Source organism: Parasteatoda tepidariorum, chromosome 3 (genome assembly GCF_043381705.1).
Source record: "Parasteatoda tepidariorum isolate YZ-2023 chromosome 3, CAS_Ptep_4.0, whole genome shotgun sequence".
NCBI classification, from domain to species: Eukaryota; Metazoa; Arthropoda; class Arachnida; order Araneae; family Theridiidae; genus Parasteatoda; species Parasteatoda tepidariorum.
Window position 1 is genome coordinate 99771766 of NC_092206.1, and position 27661 is coordinate 99799426.

The window sequence follows — 27661 nt, forward strand, 5'->3', positions numbered from 1 at the left end:
AAAAAAAAAAAAAAAAAAAAAAAAAAAAAAAAAAAAAAAAAAAAAAAAAAACTAAGTTATGGAGAGGGAGAGCGTAAAAGGATTCTAGTAGATGAATACTATTTATGAATGAAGAAGGGTATGATGCCTATCCTCATAAAATATCAATGATCATCACTAACTCAATAAGGTAAATCTATCTGGAAAGCGCTTGATATTTTAAAATGAACTTTGCAGCTAAGAAGAAAAAAATACATAAAATAACAAAAACTTTAATTAATTTTTAAATCATGTTCAACTTCATCATTCAATCATGTTCGTTTCGATGGTTCAATTTTCGCTCATGTTTTAAAATCCTTCTGTAAATTATATCTAAATTGTAGCTCATGTTTAATTCGAATGTCAAATCAGCAAAGATAAATGGATCAATGAATAAATAACTAAAAAGGAACCAATCAGTTTAACTTTGAAATTTGAATTTTTTTCCCCAAGTGCAGATATTCCAGTTCTCAGAACGAACGCGTTTTAATACGAGAAGGTCACTGCATTTAATTTATTTAAGATTTAATTTACCTTATGCGTATTGCGTATACAAACTTAACCATATATGTAATACGTTTAAGATTAAGTTTGCATTCAAAAAATAAATAAATGAAAGAATAAATAAATAAATGAAAATAAAGCCATCAGTTTAACTTTTAGTGTAATTGTGAAGTTGAAATTTGAAATTTTTTTCTCCAAGTGCAGATATTCCAGTTCTCTGACAGAACGCGATTTTAATACGAGATGGTCACTGCATTTAATTTACTTAATATTTAATTGACCTTATGCGTATTGTGTATACAAGCTTAACAATATACGTAATACGTATAAGGTTAAGTTTGCATTCGTGGTATAAATACAAAAAATTAAAACGACTTTTAAAAAAAATCACTCATTAAAATTAAACTTAAACATTCAACCGTTCGAGCACTTAAACCAAAGTTCACCAAGTAAAAGCTCTTCTAACTTTTCTCTTAAAACGATAGCGATTAAATTGAGAACAGCTCACCAGATTGAATACCTTCAACATTTGATTTCTAGCTATCAGCGCGGTTGTCTTAAAACCAGCACAACTTCAGCTCTCGTCAAACACGCTTTATTAAACTGCAATCTTTTAAAAGCTTCGAACAAATCTCCCTCCTTCTATCCTTTGGTTGAGTTTTCATTAATTTCCCAGCAATTTGGGGGGAGGGCGTTATTTAATAGCCGGGTCGGCAATTCAACCGAATCACATACTCTTCCCCCTACTCCTTACCTACAACTCAATTAAAACGATTTAGCTTAATGGCATCTTCTATGTTCTTTCTATTTCCTCTCCATAACCGTACCTTTTAAACTCCCACAATTCATCTGGAGGCTTTAATTTTTAACGCACACATTTTAAATTGCTACGTGGTTTTGCTCTCATGGATGACCGACTGTCGTAATTACTTCCGACCCCTTTAAAATTTTGAGGGGGGGAAGACAAAAATAAAATGTTCCCTGGAAATTTTCCATTTGGAAATTACGTGTGTTTCAATGAATCGTTGTTTGTTGTATAATCTTGCATACTAATGAAGCTAATAATTATGCGATGGGGGTTCGTAAAGTTGCTGCTGTCGCCAATTTTTATTGCTACTTATACACTTTATTGACGGGAGGGACGTATCAAAAATGTTCTCTTTCGCCCGATTACGTGTAGCGAACAGAAGTGCATACTGTATCAATTAGGAAATGTGTCCTATAGTGTATCACTTAAAAAGGACAATTAGCGCTGTTAATTTATTCAGTTTGGTGAGGGCTCCGGTGCCTATCTTATGTGCATTTTAAAGCCAGTAAGTTATAAATGCACACGTTACTGCTCTTCTGGTTCTATTTGGTTTCCTGGGTCGATTCTTAAAATTATTTTTATTGTTAGATATACAATGAAATAATTAAAGTGTGTGTTTCGAAGGCTCTGTTACCTCTTGAAAAAACGTTTTTTTGCGATTAATATGCTTATTTTCATAACTACTGTTCATTTGCAATTGTTATTCGTGATATTTATATCTAGTTTAGCGTATCTTTGCAACAGCACTCTCCTTACTGAAAATGGCGCAAAATGTCAATTGGATACCTGCAATCGACGTCATCGTGGATATGGATTCTGATTGGTTGTTGTAACGTGGCATTTGTTTATTAGCAATTGTTTTTTCCATTTTATTTCGAGTGAGATTATCTATGAATTTCGAGTCAACCTATATGAATTCTCCGAAGTGACATATTCTATAGTCTTTCACAAAAAAAGATTTGGTTTAGTTCTTTTACTTTACACAAGGACAGGTACGAAGCCACGTAGAACATAAACAAACTAAATCTGCAACAAAGTTACCAGATACACAAAAGAAATAATATCACGATTGCAATAAAATATATAAACAAATAATAAATCTAGGAAAAAACGTTGACAATAAAGGATTATATTTTAACCAATTCGATTTGCGATACAGAGTTGTATTTAAATAACTTTAAGTTAATTAACTTATGAAGAGAAACGTGGCTCGACCTTAGGTAGTAATATTAACACGACATCTTGTTTATAAACAACCAGCAGGTCATTGGTCAGGTGATTGTGTTCTTCTTGAGTCGAGAGTATCCCAAAACTTTGTGAACGAAGTTCCCTCAAGGCTGCATTATTCGGGATGCTTATAAAATTTTGCAAAAATTGAGCACCAGCATTGATTTTGGTCATCTCCCTCTACAAGGAAAAAATATCGCTAAATTTATAATAAACTTAATAAACTTAAAAAGTTTTAAATTATTAGCCTGTTCTAAAACTGAGATAATTCTTCAGAGTAAGATGGTATACGTAGTTTAAACTAATAGATTTGCCCAAGTGTAAGGCACTTAAAAATTTTTTATTATTTTTTTTTTAAAATTTTGATTGACGAAAAACTTTTAAAAGAATCTGTTAATGTTTAATAGTTATTGATGCAGTTATTATTATTATTGTTTTTTTTTTCAAAGCACACTTTTGAAGCCAACAAAATCAACCTTAATATTCTTATCAGATAATAAAATTTTTATTTATTTATCAGATAATATAATTTTTATTTATCAGATAATAAAATTATTATTTACATTTAAAATTTATTTACTTATTTTAAATAAACGACACTTACCTAAAAATATTTTATTAAACTATTCAAACAAAATATTTGAATATCAGACGATGAGAAGACTGGTAAGAACACATCGAGGAGCGTCGCTTTTATATTTAAGTGAGTTATATTAAGTCACCTATTCTCATGAAATCCCTTCCTCCCACGGTGAGTAAAAAATGTTCGAATCACGACAAACCCCTCCAAATCAAAGAGCCCGACAACGCAAACGATTTGTGCTGCAGTATTTTCTACCATTGGTCAAGTAGTAACGTGTTCTTTTGCCCTGATGCATCCTCTATTCGACATGATCACGCGAACCGTGCATTTGTCTATTCTTTCTCTTTTCAAAAGAGCCGTTAACACGATACCGAAAAAGAAGGCCGCCTCGCAAAACAGACGATTAAGAAGAAACAATAGATTCGAATAAGCAGATGAAATGAGGATGCTTAAATTTTATTCGAAATGAGATAAATAAATGACAGACGTTATGGAATAAAAATAAAATACGCAAGCAACGTTTAACGTTTAAGTTCATTTAATGAGGTAATGACTTACGTAATTAAAGTGCAGAATAGTTTAAAACAGTGGTCTTAAACCCGGGTCTCCCGAGTGAAGTGAAAACATTTATCGCCCCACTAAATTATTTTATTATTTTCAGTCAATTAAAAACAATTATCAAAACCATCGAGGCGCTTCAGCCCTTGCAGAGCCCTGGTATCCTTTAAGATTTTGTACTATTCTTTTCTGATGGGCATTTTTCTTGTAGCAAGTAATTTCAAGTCCTCTTTTATATTCTAATTTCTATCTGGCTAAAGACCTTCTTCTAGATCTTGGCCATCCTGGCTTAATTCCTAATAACCGTTTAACACACTTCTTTCTGCATCCATTCTTAGAAGATAACTAAGTCATTGGATTCCTTTTATTCGTACGAATGTTACTATAAATCTCTTCATTTGTTCTGATTCACCAGATTATTACCATAAATCTTTACCATAAATCTTTAACATGCAAAATCAATCAAGTGTTGAGAAAAGGGCGGCTATTTTTGGGCACATCAAACATATCGACTTTCATTACCATCTTAATATTTGTTTTAAGCCAATGAAGTTTTTAATCAAATTATTAATTTGGACAAAATAGAAAACGACGTTTAGCAGATCAGGATTTCATCAGTGAGCTTTTCATTTCAGACATAGCTAAAATTGTGTGTTTAAGAAAATGAACATAGTTTGAAATGCGTATTTCAGAAAATGGACACAGCTCAAAATACTTAGTTAAGAAAATGGACATGGCTCAAAATGTGTATTTAAGAAAATGCACACATCTAAAAATAGTTTTTGAGAAAATAGGAAAAAGTTTATTTATAAAAATGGATATAGTATCTCAAAATGTATATTTAAGGAACTAGACATAGGAGGGAAAGAAAAAGCAAATGCTAAAATTTTTTTTATGTTTCAACCAAAATTTTTAAAAAAAGATTTACTATTTTTTGTCCAAGAAATGCCTTTTTCTTAGGCAAGCAACTCAACTAACCCACAAATATCTCCAAAAAGGAAAAACTTAAATATTTAAAATTTCATGGAGGTATAAAAAGGGATCTTTTAAATCGCGTAAAATAAATAGAGAATGTTATATTCCCAGATGAAAATTCTTTCATTCTTACTGTCTTTAACAATCAGCAAATACATAAAAAACAAAAGACACTAAGAAATAAAAATTGAACAGGATTTATCTTTTTAAAATCGGCTTATTTCTAAACACATTTTAAAAGATTTCGCGATTAGCATGCATGAAAAAAAAACTGTCTGTAATTATTAATGACGGCTTAACGGTACCAATGGGGCGAGCGTAATTTATTTTCAATGAAAGATACACTAAAAAAAAATATTTAGAACAAATTTACTGCTAGAAAGTTAATGAAAAATAAATTAGAAAAATTAATATTTCATCCATGAGATCTAGGTACTTTAAATGTTTTTTTAAAAAAAAGAAGTCTGGTGCATTTCAATATTATCACTTGCTAGAAAATAATTATTTTATTACTATTAAAGGAGAACAACACAGTAAAATTCTCCCCCCCCCCAAAAAAAAAAATATAGATTGATTTTTTAAAAAATATTTTCTCCTTTAAAGAGTACTGCAGCAAAATATTGAATTGATTTTCGCAAAAATGTGAAAACAGCATAATGTCGACCTAGTAACGCAGGACGTGCAATGTGACATGTATGATGATGTGAACTTGCGTGCTCAGTTGATTAATGCATTTGATCACTCCTATCAAAACATTTCAGAGGAGCCGTGGTGGCTCAGGTTCGTACCCCAGCGGTGGCTTATTGATACGATTTCTGCTACCGGTTCGCACCGACCGTAGTGCTGACATAAAAATATCCACAGTGGTAGACGGATCATGAGTAAGAATCACCTTGCCGTCGGGCTAACCACGTTTTCTATCTATGGACAAGAGTTTGACTTGTACGACAGATACGTCACAGACCGTTTTAAAGGAAGGATATATTCACACATCATCCATCCACAGAGCGTAATTTTGACCTGAACCAAAGCAAGATCAATCTCCGATCCAGTACCCCCAGGAGTATTGAACGTTATGGGAACTTGAAAGACAATGTGACTCCGACAGCTTTAGCGTACACCAGTTTACCATTTTGTACACGGAGAGTCTTATGCCTGCGGGGAACGATAGTTCCATCAAAAAGTCCTCCACGAAGGTATTTCTTCCAATACTTGGTCCAGGAGTTCCGCTGTCTTCTGGATTGGGTTCCAAATTACAAGGCTACGGCGTTGAACATTAGTGTAAACTCAAAAAATTGGGTCGGCTGTTCAACGACGGTAATAAAATAAAATATAAAAATATTTCTGTCGGAAAAAGGAATTAGTCGACTGAACATTTCTATATATACCCAGTTTCGTCCAATCAGGATGAACAATACCAAATTTTAGTACAATTCCATAGAATGATCAATTTACTCTTACATAGAATGATCAATTTACTTTTTCCATAAAAAAATATACTAATTTTTACAAATAACTACTTTGAAATAATAACAGATAAAAAAAATTCTTTTCTTCATGAAAAAATATACAATTAATTAAAAAATACAGAGCTCTCTAATCTTTTAGCAACACGTCATAGCTTTTCCTTATTTCGCCGAACATTTTATTTTTATTATTTACATGATATCAAAAGTAATGTTTAAATTTTTGATTCTTCGTTTTATAAGATCAATCTCATAATTAGAACAAACGGTGTAATCATGCGTGATTACACCGTACTCTCCCTTTGAAAATATAAATGAATCGGATTCACTTTCTAAGTCTGCAACAGTGACAAAAATTAAACCCCGTCTAATTCTTGAAATCAGTGCTGCGGCTATCTCTGGTTATTGCAGCAGAAAGGGGAAGAAAGAAGTACGCATACGTTAAGTCTTGGCAACACGCAATTTGCTGTCGTTGCAGTCGGTATGAAGGCCCCTTAACAACGAAAATCGCTTTCTAAAGGAGCATAAACAGGAGAAAAAAAACTTTTTTAATGAAAAAAAATATTGTTTTCCTAAATTGCCTCATTAGTAAATGATGTTATTCGAATGTCACGGACGAGTTGGGTAAACCATCCAATAAGAAAGACAAATCCAACTGAAACTGATCATTCAGTTGACACGGAAAGATTTTGTTTAATGGCCTTTGACTGACAAGCGATGACACGTGCATGATAATGAAAGCTATTTCCCAAGGGATATTTTTAAATCGCTCAAACAATTGTGAAGATAAAGAACAGGAATTGAAAAAAACAGATTCACCATGGACATTCCTCCATCATGATGATTAATGACAGCGACGGCAATTTACGAACAACTAAAAGCATGAGGTGATTACCCATTATTATGTATGAGGTGGTGGATTAAGAGAATTGCTTCCAATTTAAAAGATGTTTTGTAGATAGTTTGCCCTGTAAATTGACACCATGCGATGAGATGTGCTTATAATTGAACTTTTGTAGAAAGTAATGTTGTTTCAAAAGTTTGGAAAAATGTATACGTGATTTTGTGGAAATAGCGTCCAGGTTTTGCGGGAAAAATCACAAAAAACAGTGGTTTGTACAGGGCTTATGTGAAAGGTTTTGTTTTGGTGAAATTATAAAAAATCAACTCTTAATTTTGTGAAACTAAGAACTTGTTTTTGTGTGATAAATCACTAAAAAGTGATCAGTCGAGACTTTTTGTGCAAGATTATATTTTGTGAAAAATCTATTGATAATTTTCTGAATCTAAAATAAGTGTATAAATAATTTAACATTTTTGTGAAGAAAAAGAAAGATAAAAACCGAAGAGTTGAACTTATAATATCATGAATTAATGACGTCACCGAATATTTTTAAAAGGAAGAAAAAACAAAAGGGTCTATTTTTGAAACGAAAGATGTGAAGAATGCATTTTGAAGATAAAACATTTTGTGAAGGATCCATTGACAGACGAAAAGTTTTCCGTAATCATCTCAAAATATTCAACAAATTGAGTCCACAAATCAAAAAGCTTGTTGGTTCATATAAATGTTTAGGCAACAGTATTTTTTTACATTAAAATGAAGCAGTTTAATTTGGAAACACGCGCAACATTGTAACAGATATATGATATCTGTCATAGTGATGAATGTTTTTCCAAATTGTCATGTCTGTTGCTTGTAACACACAATCTGTTAGAAGAAATATTAGTTACATTAACTTCCAATAGTTATAACACATCTCTACATAACTCAAAGCGTGTTATTTCCTGACAAAAAAGTACACAAAAAAATGAGAGCCTACGTAGTGAATGTTGTTTTAAAAACAATGTAAAAAAAGAAATTACAAGTTATTTGACGAAAACTCCTTAATTTATTCTTTAACTGTAACTTAGTAACACTCATTTGCAAGATGCTTGCCACATTGGGAGCACTATAACAGATACACCATATCTGTTTTGAGGATTAGGAACCTCAAAATAAATTCCAACTATATATTGAAATTTTATCCATGGAGTGAAAGTCTTTAGAAATAAATACAAAGACTATCAGCATTCGAGAACACCAAAAAATATACATGATAATCCTTATGACAGTACATTATATCTGTTATAAAGATTATAAAAAACTATACAGTAACAAAATCCATATTGTGAAAGGTCTTATCCATAAAGAGTAAGACTATCAACAAGAAGATTAAACAATATTCCTAATAATGATTATAACAGCATTATATCTGTTACAAAGATTATTAAAAATCCCTATTGCAACACTATTCATACTAAGAAGGGCCTCAGAAATAATTAATAAAGATTATCAGCAAGGGGAAAGACCAAAATTATTCCTATATTAATTCTCATAACGGATAAAATCCTCTACAGGATTATTAGGAGCCCCTAACTGCAACACTATCCCTATTGAGAAAAGCTTTGGCAATAAATTATAGGACTATCAACAAGGGAGAAAACAAAACTATGATCATAATAATCCTTATAACAGAACTAGAAAAAAAAAAATAACTAGGAATTTCTACTCCAACAATGTCCATAACGTGAAAGGCTTCAGAAATAAATATGAAGATAATCAGCTGGGGAGAAGACCAAAATTATTTTTATTAATCCTTATAACAGTTTCACAACATCTGTAACAAGGACTATTAGAAATCTCTAACTGCAACTATTGTGAAAGGCTTTAACAATAAATCGAAAGACTTTCAACAAAACATTATTCCGAATAATCCTTATAACAGATACACTATATCTGATATAGGGATAATCAGGAATCTCTAGCTACAACAATATCCTTATTGTGAAAGGTTTCCACAATAAATAAAAAGACTATCCACAAAGGAGAAGATCCAACATCATTCCTAATAATCCTTGTAATAAATACATTATATAATATCTTTTATAAGGATTATTAGGTATCCCTAATTAAACCTTATCTCTTATGTAACAATATTGTGATAACAGAGAGACTATCAGCATGGGAGAAGTCCAAACAAGTATTAAAATAAACATCTCTATTAGCTAAAACATCAGACCTAATCCCACTAAAGCAGTCACGGAAACGCAAACACACACTCCCAACAGTTCCAAATTCCTCTTCGCATTAATCAAATTACCTTTTCTGTGTAACAACTACAGAATGCAAAACAAGCCCCTCTCCATCCTTCATTCGCTTGGAGAGAGAGAGAACCATTAATATTTTCACATCCACTCAACAATCAAAAATCAACAGTCATAAATCCTGCGCCATACCACTTACATCTAAGCTGTACAAGGGAACCTATAATGGGAACTGTTTCATCGACTGGGTTGGTGGTTTTCACGACTATCTGTCTTAACTAAAATCCTAACTTGGGTCTATCTATCTTCACTTACCAACCCCAGCCATCGACGAAGTTTTAAAAGTAGGCGCTCTTGTTTTGCTCCAGCCCTTTAATTGAATTGGGTCGTGGACGCCGAGTTTATGGAGAATTTAGTGCTTTTAATCAGTGAGTTTGATTTTTACTTAAGAGAATCGTACTAAAAAAGAAAAGGAGGTCGTAAGTTTTATCTTAGGGTGGTTTTCGACGAAATTCAATTAACCAGCACATCCGCTTTCAAGGAGAAATAGTTAAATGATAATCGAACAGACGACGTTAGAAATCAAAATGCAGTTTTGCTGGTTTTAAATTGAGAAGACGAGAAATAATCTCCTGTTGTGTAGTTGCAACCAACTTAAAGCCGACTTAGATGAAGAAGTCAGCTAAGAAAAAGATAAAAAGTAGATATATTTACAATTGATTTAGTAAAATGACAGTTTTAATAACTGCATTCATAAGAATAAACATAAGAATTCGATAATGTAAAGACAAAAATTTTTCAACTGAGTTTCTTGTTCATAAAATGACTGAATTTCCAAAATAATTGAAACCTTGAATTATGTGGGTAAGGCTATAATGCCTGAACAAAGTATATAATTAGTGGACGGTCCTGACTTTGAACTATAGAATTTTGCGGTTTTACTAGCATTATTAACTAAAATAAAAAGACGTTAGATCAAAAATCCAAACTTTCGATTCTTAAAATTGTTTTAAAATTGTTTTAAAATCTGCAATTGTATTCGTAGAAAATGGGATGCTCTGAGCAAGCACAAAATTCAGGAATATCAGAACGAATTAATAATGAGCCAAACTTCTTCCTAAATTCTTTAAACAATTTAGGAACAACTTGTGAAATTTGAATTGTCTAAAGTTATATGGCTGTAAATATTTTTAGAGGTATTTTTTTTAAACGATATAATGATAAGCCACATTTTCATATTGTTTCAGAAGAGCGTTCTTTAAAAGAATTTGTTGGGGAAAACCCCAAAGCTACCTTAGTAGACAGTAAAATGTTTCAGTGTATAATGATAGTTAAAATCCTAACGAACTGATAAAATATTTATCCATGAACAATACTAAGGAGTAGATTAATATAAGAATACCACTTTTTTAGAAAAACTGTGGATTATTACTGTATTGCCCTAAGACTTATAATTATTAAAAATAAAATAAAAACATATTACAGGAATTGTGTATAACTGAAATTGTGCCATGGCTTTGAGGAGATTGCTCTTGTGAATATTGATATTCAATTTTAAACTCGTTGAGCGCAACGTTTATTTTTAAGGAAATCCCTGCCAGGACACTGGCACTTCTAGCAGATAGAAATAAATAAAAATTCGATTTGTAATAAATGAAACTCAAGTAATTTTTAAACAAATGTGTTAGCAATTACTTCAATTAATGTAATTTTTTTTTCAGTTTTATATAAGATTTTACTCTTTTTGTCATAGCTGACTGACGTGGCACTCTAGGAGTCAACCTCGGATAGATATAAGCTAGGATAGTCCAATATATTGGATAACATTTAGTATGATTTTATCACTATGAGATATTATTTTCAAATATCTTTTTTGTCTGCTTGTGCACCATTACAAAGCAATTGTCTAGGTAAAAATGTAATTTGTTTAATCCTCGCCGATCGGAGTTTTTTTTAATAACAATGAAAAATAATAAGACAAATAATAAGACAAATGTGAAATATGATAACAGTAACCTTTTGGACACTTTTATGGCATATAAATGCCTTATTATTTGAGTCTATAGGTTTTTATCTTAAGATCAAAACCTGAAGATAAAAATATCCTTCGATATTAAAATATCTTATACAATACAAAAACATCTTATATGCAAAATGTTCTGAAAATTAAAATACATAATTTTCTTATATGTAATTAAAATAAGCAAAAAAAGTTCATTAAGTTTAATGAATTGAATTTTTTTAAAAAATTACATTGCCTGAAAGTTGACACTTTCTTCTAAACTGCCTATTTTTAAGAAAACATCGCTTTTTTCTATCATTCATAAAAGCTGAGGTCTCAGGAGTTTAAATTAAACAACAGACAAAATGATTTTGACGATCGTTCAACTAAAAGGAACGGTTGAAATTTCTCCCAACAATCCATTTTCCGATGGAAAACAAAAGATTGTACTCTTATCACAGTATTAAAATCTCATACACTATTCAGTAAAGAAATTTATTTTTAAAAAAAAATGAGCAAAAGAAATATCAGATTTCGAACGCATAAAAATGGCTCCTCACAAGAAGTTCGAGCATGCAGAAATATCGGTGACATGCGGCCAAGGATTGGGACAGTTAAATTGGAATTCTCTGTCACCGCGGAAAAAAGTTGGCAGCTAAACTTCCATCAAAAAACAAATAGATCGCACTGGGGACAATAGGAGGTCGAATTGCACAGCTTCGATTTGGTGCACCCATCTGCGATGAAACCTCACAGCTGTTACGAGACCAAAAAAGAAGCATTTTTTGTGCCTTTTTTTTAAAAAAAATGTAAACAATAAAAAATGAATGCGGGTTTTAAAAAAAATACAAGCTAAATTTATCAATTTGAAATATGCAACAAGCTATTCCCACTGAAAGAAATAAATTAAAAAAATACAATAAAAATTGTTTAACATAATGTATAAAATATTAAAAAATTAAATTGTGAATTAAAGGGTGAAATTTTCTTCGCTTATTTATCGTGTTAACCTTTCATAGTGCCGTTTATTTTCTATTGTTATATTAAAACATTTTTGGGATAATGAGACTGATTTATAAAAATAAATTCATTTAGCAAATAGTATTGATTATATAATTAAAAAGAAATTAGAAAATCTGTAGCTCCAAATAAACTCGATGAGAAAATGAACGAAGGCACAAGAGAAAATAGCTTCTCACTGCTACCCTCTCTTCTTGATCCCACACAAACCCTTACTGTTACCTACATTTATACAAACAAAGCTCTTCAATTTCTTTGAATTCGGCAGATTGCTGCACACATCATAGATTGATCAAAATGATTTCCTGATGCCATTCAAAAACTCATGAAGTTGGTAAGCATACTTCCAACGGTCTTATAAATAAGCTATAACATTAAAAAATGAAAAACTTTGTGCAGTATAATAATAATAAGCCATATTTTCAAATTATTCAAAAAACGTGTTTCTGCACGTAAACACCACGATTTCTGCGTCGGGTATAAAATGCTTCAGGTTCGTGCTCTTATTTATTGAGATTATGGAAACGTGTAAAATAAATACCTGGAAACAATACTAAGGGACAATGCAATGTAAAAATATCACCTATGAACAAAGTGAGGCTTAACACAGGGACGGCGCTAAGCATTCGCAACCTCATCAAATGCGATAAAACCCAAATTAAATGCGATAAAATCCAAATAAAACCGAACTTGACAAAAGTTTTAGCGAATGATTTTTTCCACTGTAAAGAAATATATATAATAACTCGATCCTCAAAAGCCCGTCGAAATGAATTTTTCTAAACAAATCAGCATTTTTTATTCGCTTACAGTAATGTTCGGTAAATGTGCAGCATAACCCATTAGAATTGGGTCCAAATAACATAAGCCTGAAACAAACTACCGTGAAATAGTTTTCTTTGAGGAAAAAAAAAATAATAAAATTTTTTTAAGATTTGCTTCTGGCTTCTTATGATATTTAGCTGATTTACTGGCTAATAATTTGAAATCTTTAGAGCGTGCCCTGCTTAACACAATATTGCAACAAGACATTTTAACATTTTTTTTTTGTTGAGAAATTTAACACAGGAGACCATAGCTAATTCTCCCTAAAAACACATTTTTTACTACAGGTTTTACATTTATTTTTATTTGTGTAACAATTTAAATGCGGTGTTTCATAGAAATCTAATAACATGGATGTTAGCATAAAGAGGGACCGTTCATAAATGATGTCACGTTTGAAGGATGTGACAGCACTCATTTTGGTTAAAATTAAAACATTTAAAATCATCAGGTTAAATATTTATATTTTAATCCATTTAATTTCTGATATTTATTAATATTTTTCATCAAAATAAATATTAATCGTTATTGTTCTGATGCTCACAAATATAATTAAAACACATTGACTTAAAAATAAAAGTTGAAATATGATGTGTTTTGTTTCTGAGATACCAGAGTATGTTTGTGTAATTATTACCTGACATGTGTTATGGGGGAAGGAGTGTGACATTTATTTTATTTTATATCTGTCGTTGAACACTCGACCCAATTTTGAGTTTATGACTACCAATGTCCTCAACCTAGTAATTTCGAACCCAATCCAGAAGACAAGGGAACTCCTGGATGAAGGGCAGTCAGTAGGGCATATATCAAAAATGCTAAAACTGGCATTTTTCGATGTACCTTTTATAAGAAACTACTTACGATATTGCGTTGAAAGTTTTTAGGAATATTTGAGATTATATCAGTTGTATGCTGTGATAATGTCTTACAGTTAACGGGAATACTTTTTGACTTATGAAAGATTTTTGCTCAAAAAGGATGAAACTTACTTAAATTTTCTGCTAAAGATAAATACTAACAGTTATCATAGCGTAAACATGTAAATGTCAATATTTTGTGGGAAAAAAATGAAACAATATCTTGTTTAAATGCTGAAGAAAAGGTACATCGAAAAAGGGTAGTTTTAGCATCATTGGTAAATGCACTATCGACTCTCTTTAAATATTGGGAGAAATTTGAGTTCGCGTAGGGTATTTTGATGGAACTACATGGAAAGTAAAACCACGAAAACCTCCCACGATTAGCCTGACGGCAGCGGGACTCTAACCCACGATCTGTCGACCACTGAGGATACGTTTACGTCGGCACTGTGGTCGGTGCAAGCCTGGTGAGGAAAAAGTATCGACCGGCAACCGAACCCGGTTCACCTCATCGGAAGGCGAACGCTCTATCCCCTGAGCCACCATGACTCCGAGTGTGACAGTTAGTGACAAAAGGGAGGAGGAGGAGGTCATAAATACTGAAAACCAAAATCTGATATCACTTTTGCTGTCCCTAATTAAAAACATTTTCGCCATGAAAAAAATTGTCTTAAAAAAAAAAAAGAAGATTCCAGAAGAAGATTGTCGACTTTTAGAAAAAATGTAAAAAACTCGTCCTCTTGTTATAGCAAATCATTGATTAAAAATTATTTGTCTAAGTCTCTTTAAAAAAGTGGAATACATTTTTTAATTTTTATGTCGATATTTGTTTAATTTTATGTTTACAGAAATTAAGACAAAGAAAGGAAAGTGCTTTTAAAAAATCAAAGAAAAATATTTAAATAGTTTGATGAATAATTGAAGTTACAGCAAAATATTTAAATAGAGTCGATAAAAGAAAGCACAATAATTAAAGAAATAAAATATGAAATATCAAAATTAAAAAAAAAAAGAAAAGTATATTCAAAAATAATGTTCAAAAGAAAGACGCTCCAGAAACACGGTAGATTAATTATCGATTAATGAGAAAAAAATTCCATCTCGTACAAACTTTCCACCGATAGTATCGTCAGCAAAATTAAATATTTGTTGAACAGTTTCCAGCGAAGAAAGATGAGCACGTAGAACAACATACTCATCCGCAAAATCTTCCGAATTCGAAGTGAGCCTCCGCTAACAACGGAAAGAATGTTTCAAGTAAAGTGCAGACGAGATTTTTTATATTCTTCCTCGAAGGAAAGCGATATTCACGGTGGATGCGGGATGAACCTTTACATAAAATATAAATAGGATCTCAAATAAGAACTACTTGAGTTGAGGGGGAAGGAGGGGAGGAACAGCTGAAGCGAAAGATATGGAAGGCAGATCCGTCATGCATGATCGCCGGAAGAAAAGAGGCAAGTTCTAGCTACTTATTGCCTCCCCGCACCGATTGCTTTGATCCAGGTAAATTTTAAGGGACTTTCCGTTAAATTCCTGGATTGACTCAAAATTGATTTTGTCTACATGCATGGGTGTTGTTTTAACACCGATGTTTATACGCACTTCATTTTACTTCTAATAGTTATAAAAGGTGCGTCCTGGCCGTGGGATATTGCCTTATCGCAGAAAGCATTCAGACCCTATATCTATGTAGATTTATTTATTTATTCACATACATATGCTGGCTTATGTGCTTAACACAAAGAATAGCGAATAAGCTCTTGGCAAGATGAAGAACAGATAGCACAAATTAAAGAAGGACAACGGATAGATACATCCACGGCGGGTTTCGAACCTGCTATCTCCTCGCTTCAATGAGCTAGATCAGAGAGCACAAAAGAGCAAAATACCTCAGGCCACGGATCTGCATTTTTATTTTGTGCTGCCTGATCTTCAATTTGTCCCTCAACAGACTGAGAAGCCTCTCTGACCGAGCCAAACGCTGTTCGAATCCCGATGTATCTTTGTGCTGTCTTTCTCTCTATTGTGCTACCTGTCCTACTATTTGACAAATGTTTATAAGCCTTAATTGACCACATAAGCATGCAAATGCATGTTGTACCAATAAATAAACAACGGACTGATCCTTGAGATACGGTTCCCGAAAGATCACCTATCAAAGCATCACTGGCAGTGGTCAGAGGGTGGGTGACTACCTCGATTAGCCTGCGAAGAGGCGGAGGTAGCGAGGTATCAATCCTCGTTAAACTGTTCTACCATAAAATGCTCAACTACGCTCGCAGGTCGTTCAACTTTGAAAGAGACATGCCATCACTTCTGCAGAGGATTAAGATTGTGATGACATGTCTTTTGGTCATCCTCCGGGATGTTTCCCAGACCGTCGCCAATAGCCCATTGTGCAGCTCTAGTGCGACGTAAATTAACAACAACAACAACAATAATGCGATAAAAATAAAGTACTATTACTATTCAATAAATAATGGTGCATAAGGTCAAGTCTATCTGAAACAGATAGCATACATTAGAGAACGACAGAGCTTAAATACATCCAGAGTTATAGCGGGATTTACCACCACGCATCAGAGTGTTTGACGCAAGAGCAAAATCCCGCAACTCTAGACGTATCTTTGTAATGGCTCTTCTGCCTGTTTGTTCTTCCATTTGAAAATAACTTATAAATCATTCCAGAACACAAAACTGTATATTTATGTTCAAAATGAATAAAAAACAGACTAAACTCAAAAGATTAAAAAAAAAAACTTAAAGGATTCGTAAGCGCCAAGATCAGACAGTAACACGGAGTACGAACCGGCGAACTTTTGTGCCACATGTCCAAGTAAGCTAACACGTTGTTGACTAACGACTAGTTAAATCTTCATCGGTCAGCAACATTTGAGCATGAAGTCAATATTAGAATGTTTTACTTTACTTCCATAATCAATTACTATATAATAGCCGGCGACATGGCTAAGTTTTGCATGCAAATTGCAACGAGATGCAAAATTGCCGATCAACAAAGTGTTAACATTTTATAACAAAATTGCATTTTTTATAGCAAAATAAATAAATAAATTTAAAAAAATACAATTTTGACACAAAATCGAACAAAATTTCGTCAAACGTCTCGTCGAATTTGCCGGAAAAATGCAGATTTGTCATCAAAATTTCGACAAAAATCCCAGATTTTCGAAATAAGTTCACAGAAGTCTTATCTAAAATAAAACCCTCTAACTACCAGAAAAGTGGATTATGTCATTGAATTGAATTTTGTACACGGCTAAACTAATACAGTAATTCTATATTCAGTTAACCTGTTCTTATGTAACTTCTTATTGTGCAACAAGAAGAGATGTCGATTTGTATCCGCTTGTTATGCTTTTGAGGTTAGCAAACAATGCAATGAGGGTATCAAACCTACTATAATCTATAAATAAGGGAAGGAGGCATATTTTTTGACTGCTGAAATTCGGACTTTATTAATTTAACTTTTTCTTTTACTTCTTTATTTTAAGTTTTTTTTTTACACTTTCGCTTTTTGTTCCTTACAACAACAAAAATGTAGCACCTTACTTTTTCTTTTTAGATATTTATTCGCCCAGTTTCTTTGTGACGGTATTTAAGAGCATCACTTTTTGTTAAAAGATTTTGTGCTTCGCTGCCCTCGTTCTGCGGCCAAGTTATTCTTTTTAGGATGCTTTTATGCCTGGTTGTTTTACAATATTTCAACTTTCCACTGTCTTTTTATAACATTTTTGTGCCCTCTTTTTTTCTTCTTTTAAATTTTCCATAACGCTGCCTCTTTAATGAAACGCGTCATTTGCAGTGCATCTTTTAAGTTGTGTTTTCTTTTGCCAGAAATCATTTGATTTTATTTGACACGAACAAATATTTAATTAAAAATGTCAAGTACTATCCCGTTGAGAAAAATAAATGGATTGTGTTTTAAATCGAACTAATATTTATAAAGTATTTGTGAAATTATTAATTTTCTTAAAAATGATGTCAATTTGCCAAAATCATTGAAATCAATGAATTATTTCTGGATTTTTGTACATTTTGTAAGTTGAACGGTGTTGGAGTAACTTAAATTATTTATTAAGTTACTTAACTTAAATTGAAAAATTAAAGCACAAGCGTTTTGTGTGATTCCTCCGTCTAGTCTCAAGCGTTAGGCATAAAATTATGATACTCAATAAATTTGCAAAAAATCGTTATATTAAAAAATCGTATTTGCCACCAGTGTTTGTTTTACTGTAAGATTTAAAAGCTTGAAATTACGAAGATGTGTAGAAAAGTTTATACTGGAAAGTTCGAAGAAATAAAAAAAAAAAAAGTAGCGATCGACCAGACAAAGAATATTAAAAATATTTTTATGACGATATCTTACAACAACGCAATGCTTTAAGTTGTCATTCAATGCCCCTCAAAAAACGAATTACAATATTTCATTTACGATATAATTTTTTAAAATTTTTGGTGTTTAATTTAAACAAAAGAACTATGCATGAAATTTTTTTCCTTCCTTTTTATGGACATTCGTCATTCACCAACAAAATCGCATTGGCCCTCATTCAAATAAATTAATAAATAATTTCAAGCCAACTTACGCCAAAAATGTTTCGCTCTTGATAGAATGTCTTTGAAGAAGAAGAAGCTGAATGGAGAGAATATGTAGTTTCAAGGAATGTATACGAATCAATACTCCAGTTATCATGTAGAGGTATAAGAGAAAGGGGGGAAGGAAGTCCTGAAAATTGCCACCTGTCTTTCTCTTTTTCGTGTTCAACAACAATGCTTTGGTCACAAAAAGAAACATTTTCTTGAAACAGCCACATCTCTTTCTTACTCTCTTTTTTTCTTCCTTCCGTGTCTTCTGTTCGCATGAATTTTTTACGACGCCAAACTGTAGTTTGGTTTCGAAGACGGGGCAATTTATCTCGCCAACTTTAGAAAAATGTTCGAAGAGTGTATCTCGTGTGAGTTTCTGCTTCTTTATCGTGTTCCGTGAACTGAATATTTTTCGGAACGTGATAATAAAGTTTTGAATATTTTAAACGCCAGATAATGTATGTAAATACTAATAACGTTTCGAAATGACTCGTGGTTAGGAATGTGCATTTATAAAATTTTGTGTAGGTCTCTTGTCATAGAAGACTTTAGTTTTGCGAAGAGACAACGTCACAAAAAGTCAAACTTTCTCTTATTTTTTTATACTTGTAATTGTTATGTATAAAATTTTACATGCTTCTAAATGAAACAATTCTTTATACTAAATGATTTAAGATACTTCAACTATTTTGGACCATAACCTCCTAACTTTCTCTTATTTAACCTCCTGAAAAGCGAGTTTTAAAATGCGATTTTTACAATTAAAAATGAATCTTCTAAGAAAATAAAGAACATGTGTATAAAGAAAAAAATCAATTCATTAAACTTAAGGTAACGGACTGGTTCCGTAAAATTTTTTAAAAAGAGTTTTATTAAAATTTTAATGTTATGTTTGGCAAGTAAGGGTCCTATAAATACAAGTTTTAATTAAAGTTTAAAAATGTATTAAATATTTTTCATTATGAGAGCAGATTTGAGTTTAAAAACGACCCATTTTTCAAGACACGCTAACAGTTCTATGACAAATTACAAAATTTTTTCTAGATCAATAATGTGATTAACAGTGTTTTGAACCTTAAAACAATTTCAAGAAGCCAAATAAATAAAACCAAATATATTGTTTAATGATGAACTTTTAAAGAAAAATTCGAAATATTCTTACTTAGAGCATGATAAAAACCACAAATTTTAGATCAGCTTTAAGTTCGAAACATCGATAACATTACATAACATTTCTATAGTAAACTTTTTTGCAATGTGTTTTAGCGTAAAGAAATTTTCTCAAAATCAACAATGATTTCTTTAGGAAATGCATATAAAATGCGACGAAATTCTGGATGTATGAAAATTCTGACAAAAAGTAAATAAATAAATAATATTAATGATGATGATTCGGATATTAATTTTTGAAAATTTATTTTATGGGTCCCAAAAATATAATTTATTCAAATAAAAAAAAAAGGTTAAAATACTTCAATCATAACAAAAATAATTTTAGTTTCGTTTTCGGAAGTTTTCCAGTATCGTCTTTCACTCTGTGAAAAAGCAACTATTACTTCATTTCTAAAAATCGGAGATCAAAAAATCAAAGGGTTTTCAAAAGCTAATTACTAAACTGAGTTCAAATACGGATAGTAAGAAAAAAAAATTAATTTTCTTCCAAATTTCCAATTTTTTACCCAAAATTACCCTTAACTACTTTTTAGTTATTTTTAATTGTCAAATAAAAAAGATGCATTTTATTTTTTAACACTTTTTTTTACACAGTGTAGGATACTTTTGACAAAGTATTTATTCATATTTTTGCCATGACAAAAAATCCATTAGACTCACATTATAAGGTAATAGTCCAAAATGTGACTCGATTTTTCTAATTTTTTTCTTATTTTTCATGGTCATTAAAAACTCCGACCCACAAGGGTGAATCCAATTATATTTTTACATAGACAATTAATTGTTTTGGAACGGCACACAAACAGGAAAACAAATCTAAAAAAAAAAAAAAAATCATTTTTTAAGAGATAAAACAGCGCCTAAAGGGTGTGTAGGGTCATAACCACCTTCTAGTAGGTGTTGGTAGGGTATCCTCAATGTGTGCTCCCGAACTCACGTATGGATAACAAACACTTGGTCTCGCACTAGTAAGATCTTTAGATCTTAGCACTAGTTAAGATCCTGCACTTTACAGAGATTTAAAATAAGTATGGAAATAAATTTACTTTAATCCCAAGAAAAGGGACCGAAAGCGATTGACATAGATAAGAAAACAAAGAAAAGTTGACAAGACTTCTGACTCATGTGACTGGTATTCTCGTGACAACCAAGAAAATGACCACAAACAAGAGGACTTTATGAAATAAATGATGAAGTGCGAAGCGGATGGTGAAAGCAGTTACATTTTGTAAAAGCGGACACGACATTTTTGTAAAAATTTAGAGAAAAGAAAGATTAAAAATCGGAAGTAAAAAATTAAAAAAAAAAAAAAATCATGAAGTGAACGGTGCAGTTAAGGCCAATTTGTTTGTCTAATGGCGTTTTTAGTGTGCAACACAACAACACAATTCCCCATGTTTCCTCGATTATAAATTACAATAATCATGTATAAACGATTAATTCAATTGAAGGGCTTAGGGCGTAAGCATACATTTTCAAATGGTTCATAAGAGCGCATTTAATGAGAACTTTTCGTGAAAAACATCGTCATTTGAAGGTAATTAATAAAAGATGTTCTCTTTATAATCGGTGATCTAGCGAAATTTTCCGAACATTGCAAAGTACGTATCTGAAAACAATGTTAGGAATCAGATGTATCTCGTGGAAAAGATCACCGTTGTAAACAGTGCAGCTTACCACTCTATATTACCCCGAGCTTTCAAGTTAAGCAAACGAAAATTGAATAGGATGAATCACATAACCTTTTAAAACCCAGCATCCAATACTTGGACATTTAGTTAGGACAATTTTATTACTTAAAAAAATTATATTTTAAGTTTTTTTTTTCTTCTGTAGCCTTTATGAAGCGATTGTCTGTGCAAAAGTATAATCGGATTTAACACCATTGTTCGTCAGTTTAATTACGATTGAAAAAGATAAAAAGGTAATAAATTTAATTTAATTAACATTTCGGGAAGCTTTATGGTCTATAAATATTTTATTTGAGAGTAGTGGGTTTTATTTCATGACAAAAATGTGAAGAAATACATTATAAAAATATCCTACAATCAGCAAAAAAGATAAAATGTTATCATTATTTATGTTATAATTAAAAATAACGAAAAAATTTAATTGAGTTTAATCAATAGAATTTAAAAATATTTTATCGTATTGGATTTACTTTTCTTTTTTAACCATTTGGTGCAGATAAGACACCGATATTCCTTTTATATAATATTTTTTTTCTGACGGTCTAATTACAAGCGAAAGTATATTTTGGTAAACATAAAAAACAATTTAATAGTTGCTAAATTATTCTGTTCGATTATCGGAATTATGTTGGCACTATATATATATATTTATATAAAATATAAAAACTAATAAAAAGTAGTTTTAATTTGTTTTTTTTCATTCATGTTCAAAAATTTATCAAAATTAAATATGATGCATAACTGATTTTCTAAGATTTAAATAATTGTAATGAAGTGCAAATTTTACATGTTTTTCTGTTTAGATGTGAGCCCTGTTAGGAAGATTTTACCTTTAACGCAGAAAAAAGGTGTTTCATGCTGTATTTCATAACCATACATTTGAGAATGCATAAAATATAATAATATTAAGCATTATAATATTTTCCACGCATTTTGACCCAAATGAATGCAATAAAAAAATACTGAATTATTTTTTTTTAAATTCTGCTTCAAAGGGCTGGCTAAGTTACGCATTTCTAAGTAAAAATTGCCTTTTTTGCCATTATTTCCAGCTTTAAGAGATAAGAAATTTGACGCCTGTACCGGGAAAATAAAATAACAGAACTAAAAAGAAAAAGGTAAAATACGTTTTTGTTTCCAAAATGTCAAATTTAATTCATGAAAAAAACTAAATTGATGCGTAAAAGGTAATTTGTAAATCATTCAAGCAATTCAATTTCAAGAGGAGGAAATTGAAGATGTAGCTACAAACACAGTGTGACAGGAAAGACATTTCAATCAAAACAGATACAAGATAAGTTATCTCAGTGACCAACGACAATTCTGTCGTCACTAAGACTGGGATGATCTTGTACACTTATTTTTCTAGGACACGCCAGATCGATGGAAGACCAGAGCACTGTATTCCAAGTTGCAAGGGACGGTCCCTAGGTCTCCGTCGTCGCCGTCCAGACTGTTCTCTTTGATTCCCAGGCGATTTTCCTTGTTTTCCCAAAATGCTGGATAGGGGACTAGATAAAAATTTTTAAAAATAATCAATATAAATTACTAAAAATAAAGAGCTATTTTCAGCTCAAGTCTTAAAATTAGGTTCTTTTGTTCCCCATTTCTCATGCTGACTTATAGAGTATTACAGTTTCTTATTTCTTAAATCACTCAATAATATTTTGGAACCCATTTATTAAATCGATAATTAATATTTAGAATAACTCTCAAATTATTAAGTCACTCATTAATAGTTTGAATAATTCTCAATTTTAGTAACTCATTAATATTTGGGAACCTGTTTATTAAATCGCTATTAAATATGTAGAATGATTCTCAATTTATTTAGTCACTCATTAATATTTGGGAACCTATTCATTAAATCGCTAATTAATATTTAAAATAATTCTCAATTTATTTATAATCACTCATTAACACTTTGGAAACTATTTATTAAATCACTAATCAATATTTAAAATAATTATCAACTTACTTAGTCACTCATTAATATTTCGGAAACTATTTATTAAATCACTAATTAAAATAAGTANTAAAATAATTCTCAATTTATTTATAATCACTCATTAATATTTTGGAAACTATTTATTAAATCACTAATTAATATTTAAAATAATTCTCAACTTACTTAGTCACTCATTAATATTTCGGAAACTATTTATTAAATCACTAATTAATATTTAAAATAATTCTCAATTTATTTATTTAGTAATAATTTATATAGTAATAATTTAATAAAGACATAATAATTTATATTTTGGAACCTATCTATTACGTGCACATATAACTAAAACCTGTTGGTTTATTTATTTTTTATTTGCAATAAGAGTTACATAAAAATTTTTTGCAAAAGTATATTACTGAAATCAATTTAGGCTAACTCGAATGGGCTAATGAAGTATTTTTTTAAATTTATTTTGCATTTGCTGCGAAACATAATTTTATCTAAACTTTTTACTTCAAGAAAGAAATACATTTTTAATAAAAACTATTTAGTGTGATTTAAATCCTAAATTTTGAAATTGAATGTCTTCTCTGTCTTTCTGATACCAAATAACGATTGATATTTTAATTCCATTTGAAATTTTGTTTTGTTTTGTACAAACAAATTTAGCATCGTAAACAATTTTTCTTTTATGCAAAATATGATATGTCAAATCTGGATTTTAATGCTTAAAAAATCACAAAAAATAGTATAAATGTCCTAAAAAAATATCGTAATTCGTCTAGAAAAACAGAAAACATTAAAAGTTAATAAACATAATGTTTAAGACAGAAATTCAGAATTGATGTTCTATTAAGAATGTGTTGAAATATTATTTGAACAAATTCTAAATTTGCAAGATAATTGCATTAAAATATGAATATTAAGAGAGATTCAGAAGCAATTTTGAAATACGGAGAATGAAATGTGGAAAAATGGGAAAAACAAGATTGCAGAGATATGGAGAATTACTATTTAAAAGAGCCTAAAATGTAATTAAAAGTGAGAGAGAGAATGGGAGAGATAAAACAAAAACCCCAAAATCCTCCCCCCGAAAAATAGAAAGAAAAAAAAATCTACATAACCTCAAAAATTCTGCAAAAAGAAAGCAAAAGTCATCAAAGACAAAGACTTTCCTTTTGCCAAAACAAAAATTTATTTGCTATTTTTGAGTTACGGAATTACATGGAATCATCCAAAAGGGTCTCTGATTCAGAAATATTAATTACATGAAAAAGACCTCAAGGTAAAGAATACGAATGCAATAATAAAGAGAACAACGAAAAAATAGACATAATGTACAAAACGCAAAAACAACAACAGAGATGGATTCGAAGTTTATTAAGAGATAGATCCTGTTAGAAGATAACTTCTTCCGGTTATCTTCTAACAGGTGTGCCGAGCCATCATCGATATTGACCAATGGTCAAAGGGGTTGAGGAGATCATCTCTATAGTTTATGCTCTGTTGGCAGGAATATTAATGCCGCATTTATATGTGCAAACAGATGGATTAGAGGAAACTGTAAGATGTGTATCCCATTCCAGTTGATTCATGTGTGCTGAATGCATCAATTGTTCATGAATGGGAGGAGGCTTGTTTGGATCGCGGAATGTTCAGGAAGATTTGTGGTATGCAGGGATTAGCTTTATCGACTTCCGCAGATTAATTGTCTGGAGTTTCATCGCAATTATGTTGTTTTACACGTAATGGCGGTGTTCGCACTAAACAATTGTTCACACTCAACAACTTCTACACATCGTTATCAATGAAATAAACTTAAAAATCAATGCATGAAATTGATTTATTTTTTCCTTCCGAAAAGCACAGAGAAATGTATAGCGTGTTCCACTCTAATGCTAGAGTATGCAAAAAAGGCACACAAAAAATATTCGTCAAAAGTGGCAAAGCTTTTCGCCAAATGGGTTCAGAGCCATGCTTCAGTGAAAAACCTAACTTCCAGCTCGACGATGATTTTATCGTTTTCTTTTAGTATTATTTTTTAAATTAAATATGAAGTTTGCTTTAATTGTTTGGTTATTTGTTTCATTTTAGTTCTATTAAACGCTTAGATTCTTTAAGGATGTTTTGTGTTAATAGAGGGATTTTTTTTTTCAAAGTTCGCCAAAATGGCAAAACTTTTCACCAAATGGGTTCAGTGCCACGCTATGATAGAAAGCTCAACCGCTACAGGGTTCAGTACAATGATGTTTGATCGTTTTCCTTTAGTATTTTCTAATTAATTTGAAGTTCGCTTTAATCGTTTGTGATTTGTTTTATTTTAGTTCCATAAAATGCTTAGTTTTTAATTCTTTAAGGATGTCTCGTGTTAATTTAGAGAAATGCTTATTTTTTACAGTTAATTAGGAACGAATTTAAATATTTTAATTTCTCTCATTCTTCATTTTAATATTTGTTTATGTGTTAAATAAAATGCATGTTATGTAGGTGATATGCACTACTAATCATATGAAACTAACCAAGTGATAAATACGGGAAAGCGTGATTACTTATATTTATTGAATATGTGTTTGAATAAGAATTATTACCGAAGACTTTTTCTTTTCTATGTTTACAGTAAAGTTTATAAGTTTATGATGTAATGAAATGAAATAAACAAGTAGAAAGAAAAATATGACAGAAACACTTTTTTATGAATATATGAACTAAGGTAAATGATTCGGAAATGATTAAAAAAATTTGTTTCTACACAAATGCACAGTTAAATTTTTTAAAAAAAAACCCCAACAGAAATTCACGGAAATCCAGTCTTGATTTAATAAATTGAGAAGTATGAAAAAAATGAAACCAAAAAACAAAAACAAAAATACAACTTTAAAACTATAATTTATAGATAAGTATTATTCGTTCATGTTAAAAACACAATCGTTCAGAAGTAAACAAAAATAGGATCGAGGCACTAAATCATAAATTGTAGACTGCCACTTATCAAATATACTGTATCAATTAACCTTTTCTTCTTTTTTAGCATTGCTGCCCGCTGGACGAAAAGTAACTTAAGAAAAGAGTTTTGGATGACGTCACCGTAGATTGCGCTTTAAAAATTTATGTTCACATTGAAAAATAAAAATTCATCGAGTTTAGGCGGAAAGGTAAAATAACTTAATCAGCACTTTTGCAATAATATTCAATGTTCATCAACAGATGGCGCTGCTAACTGAAACAGTAAAACAAGGTTTTTTGCTGCATGTCAAATAATTCAAACAAAATATTTGCACAGGTGTCAGTTAATTTATCTTCAGATTGTGCTACATTCTTGTTGCGAATATTGGCATTTTTAACACATTGATTTACAATCATTTTTAGTTAGCATTGCCATCTGTTAAAAAACTTAATAACTAAATTTAAAAGTGAATGAGAATAAATACTTAGTTTTCTAAACAAGGCGTGAAAAATTGTACAATTCTATCTCCTTTTTTTAATTTGTTTAAAACCTGCTGAGTTTTTTTAATTTTCCGAAAAAAATCGTGAATAATGAAATTATGATCGATTGTAAACACGTAGAAAAACCTTGCGTGATAAAATGATTATGCCAAATCCACAAATGGGCAACTAATAACTGAATAATCACTTTAAAAACAATCAAGTAATAATTGCTATTTTCCAATCTCATTTCGTTTTGTATCACAAAGCTTAAAAAAAAAAAATTAAATCAAGTAATTCTATCATAATAATTCTCGATCCCTATTGCAATAAACTTTAAATTATATCATTTCGACATAACTATCAAAATTTACTATTTATTTGATTTTATAAACCGTCTTCAGAATAAAACTTTGTCGTTTTACTTAAAACACAAAAAATAGAGAAAATTAAAAGGGTTATTTAGAAAGCAATTTAAAAATGGCGATTGTACAATGCTAGAATGTAATTAAATTTCACTTACTACAATTGCATTGTGTGTTCGACCAAAACGAAGTTTAAAGCTAAGAAAAAAAAGACAAAGGGGGAAAAAAACGAATTAAGTAATTAAATATTCAATTTAGTTAAAAGCGAATTCAGTTAACGATGGAAAACACAAAACTAAACTGTTCCGTTTAAACAAGCTAAATGAAGAAAAAAAAAAGAATTTTAATTCTAAAACAATAAGCTCGAAGCCGAAAGCAAGAAAAATTAATATGCAAAATAAATGATACGGTTGTGGTTAAAAATAGCTCGCATTAAACAGAATTATCTTGTTTTATCGTGATTTATATTAATAGAGAACATAAATTTAGAGACACTTTTTTAAAAAAGGAGAGA

The 27661-nt window shown here is 30.8% G+C and overlaps 1 protein-coding gene across 5 annotated transcripts in view; it reads right to left on the minus strand.

Moving 5' to 3' along the window:
* LOC107454759 (xylosyl- and glucuronyltransferase LARGE1) overlaps positions 1-27661 on the minus strand; it is a 163869-nt gene that overhangs the window by 84128 nt on the left and 52080 nt on the right. For 2 of the 5 annotated variants that reach the window (XM_071179042.1, XM_043040566.2), the window contains exon 1: positions 18547-18814. The exons of the other annotated variants lie outside the window; for them this stretch is intronic. The gene's annotated coding sequence lies outside the window, so the exon portion shown is untranslated. Of the gene's footprint in view, positions 1-18546; positions 18815-27661 lie in introns of those variants that run through there. 5 annotated transcript variants of the gene reach the window in all.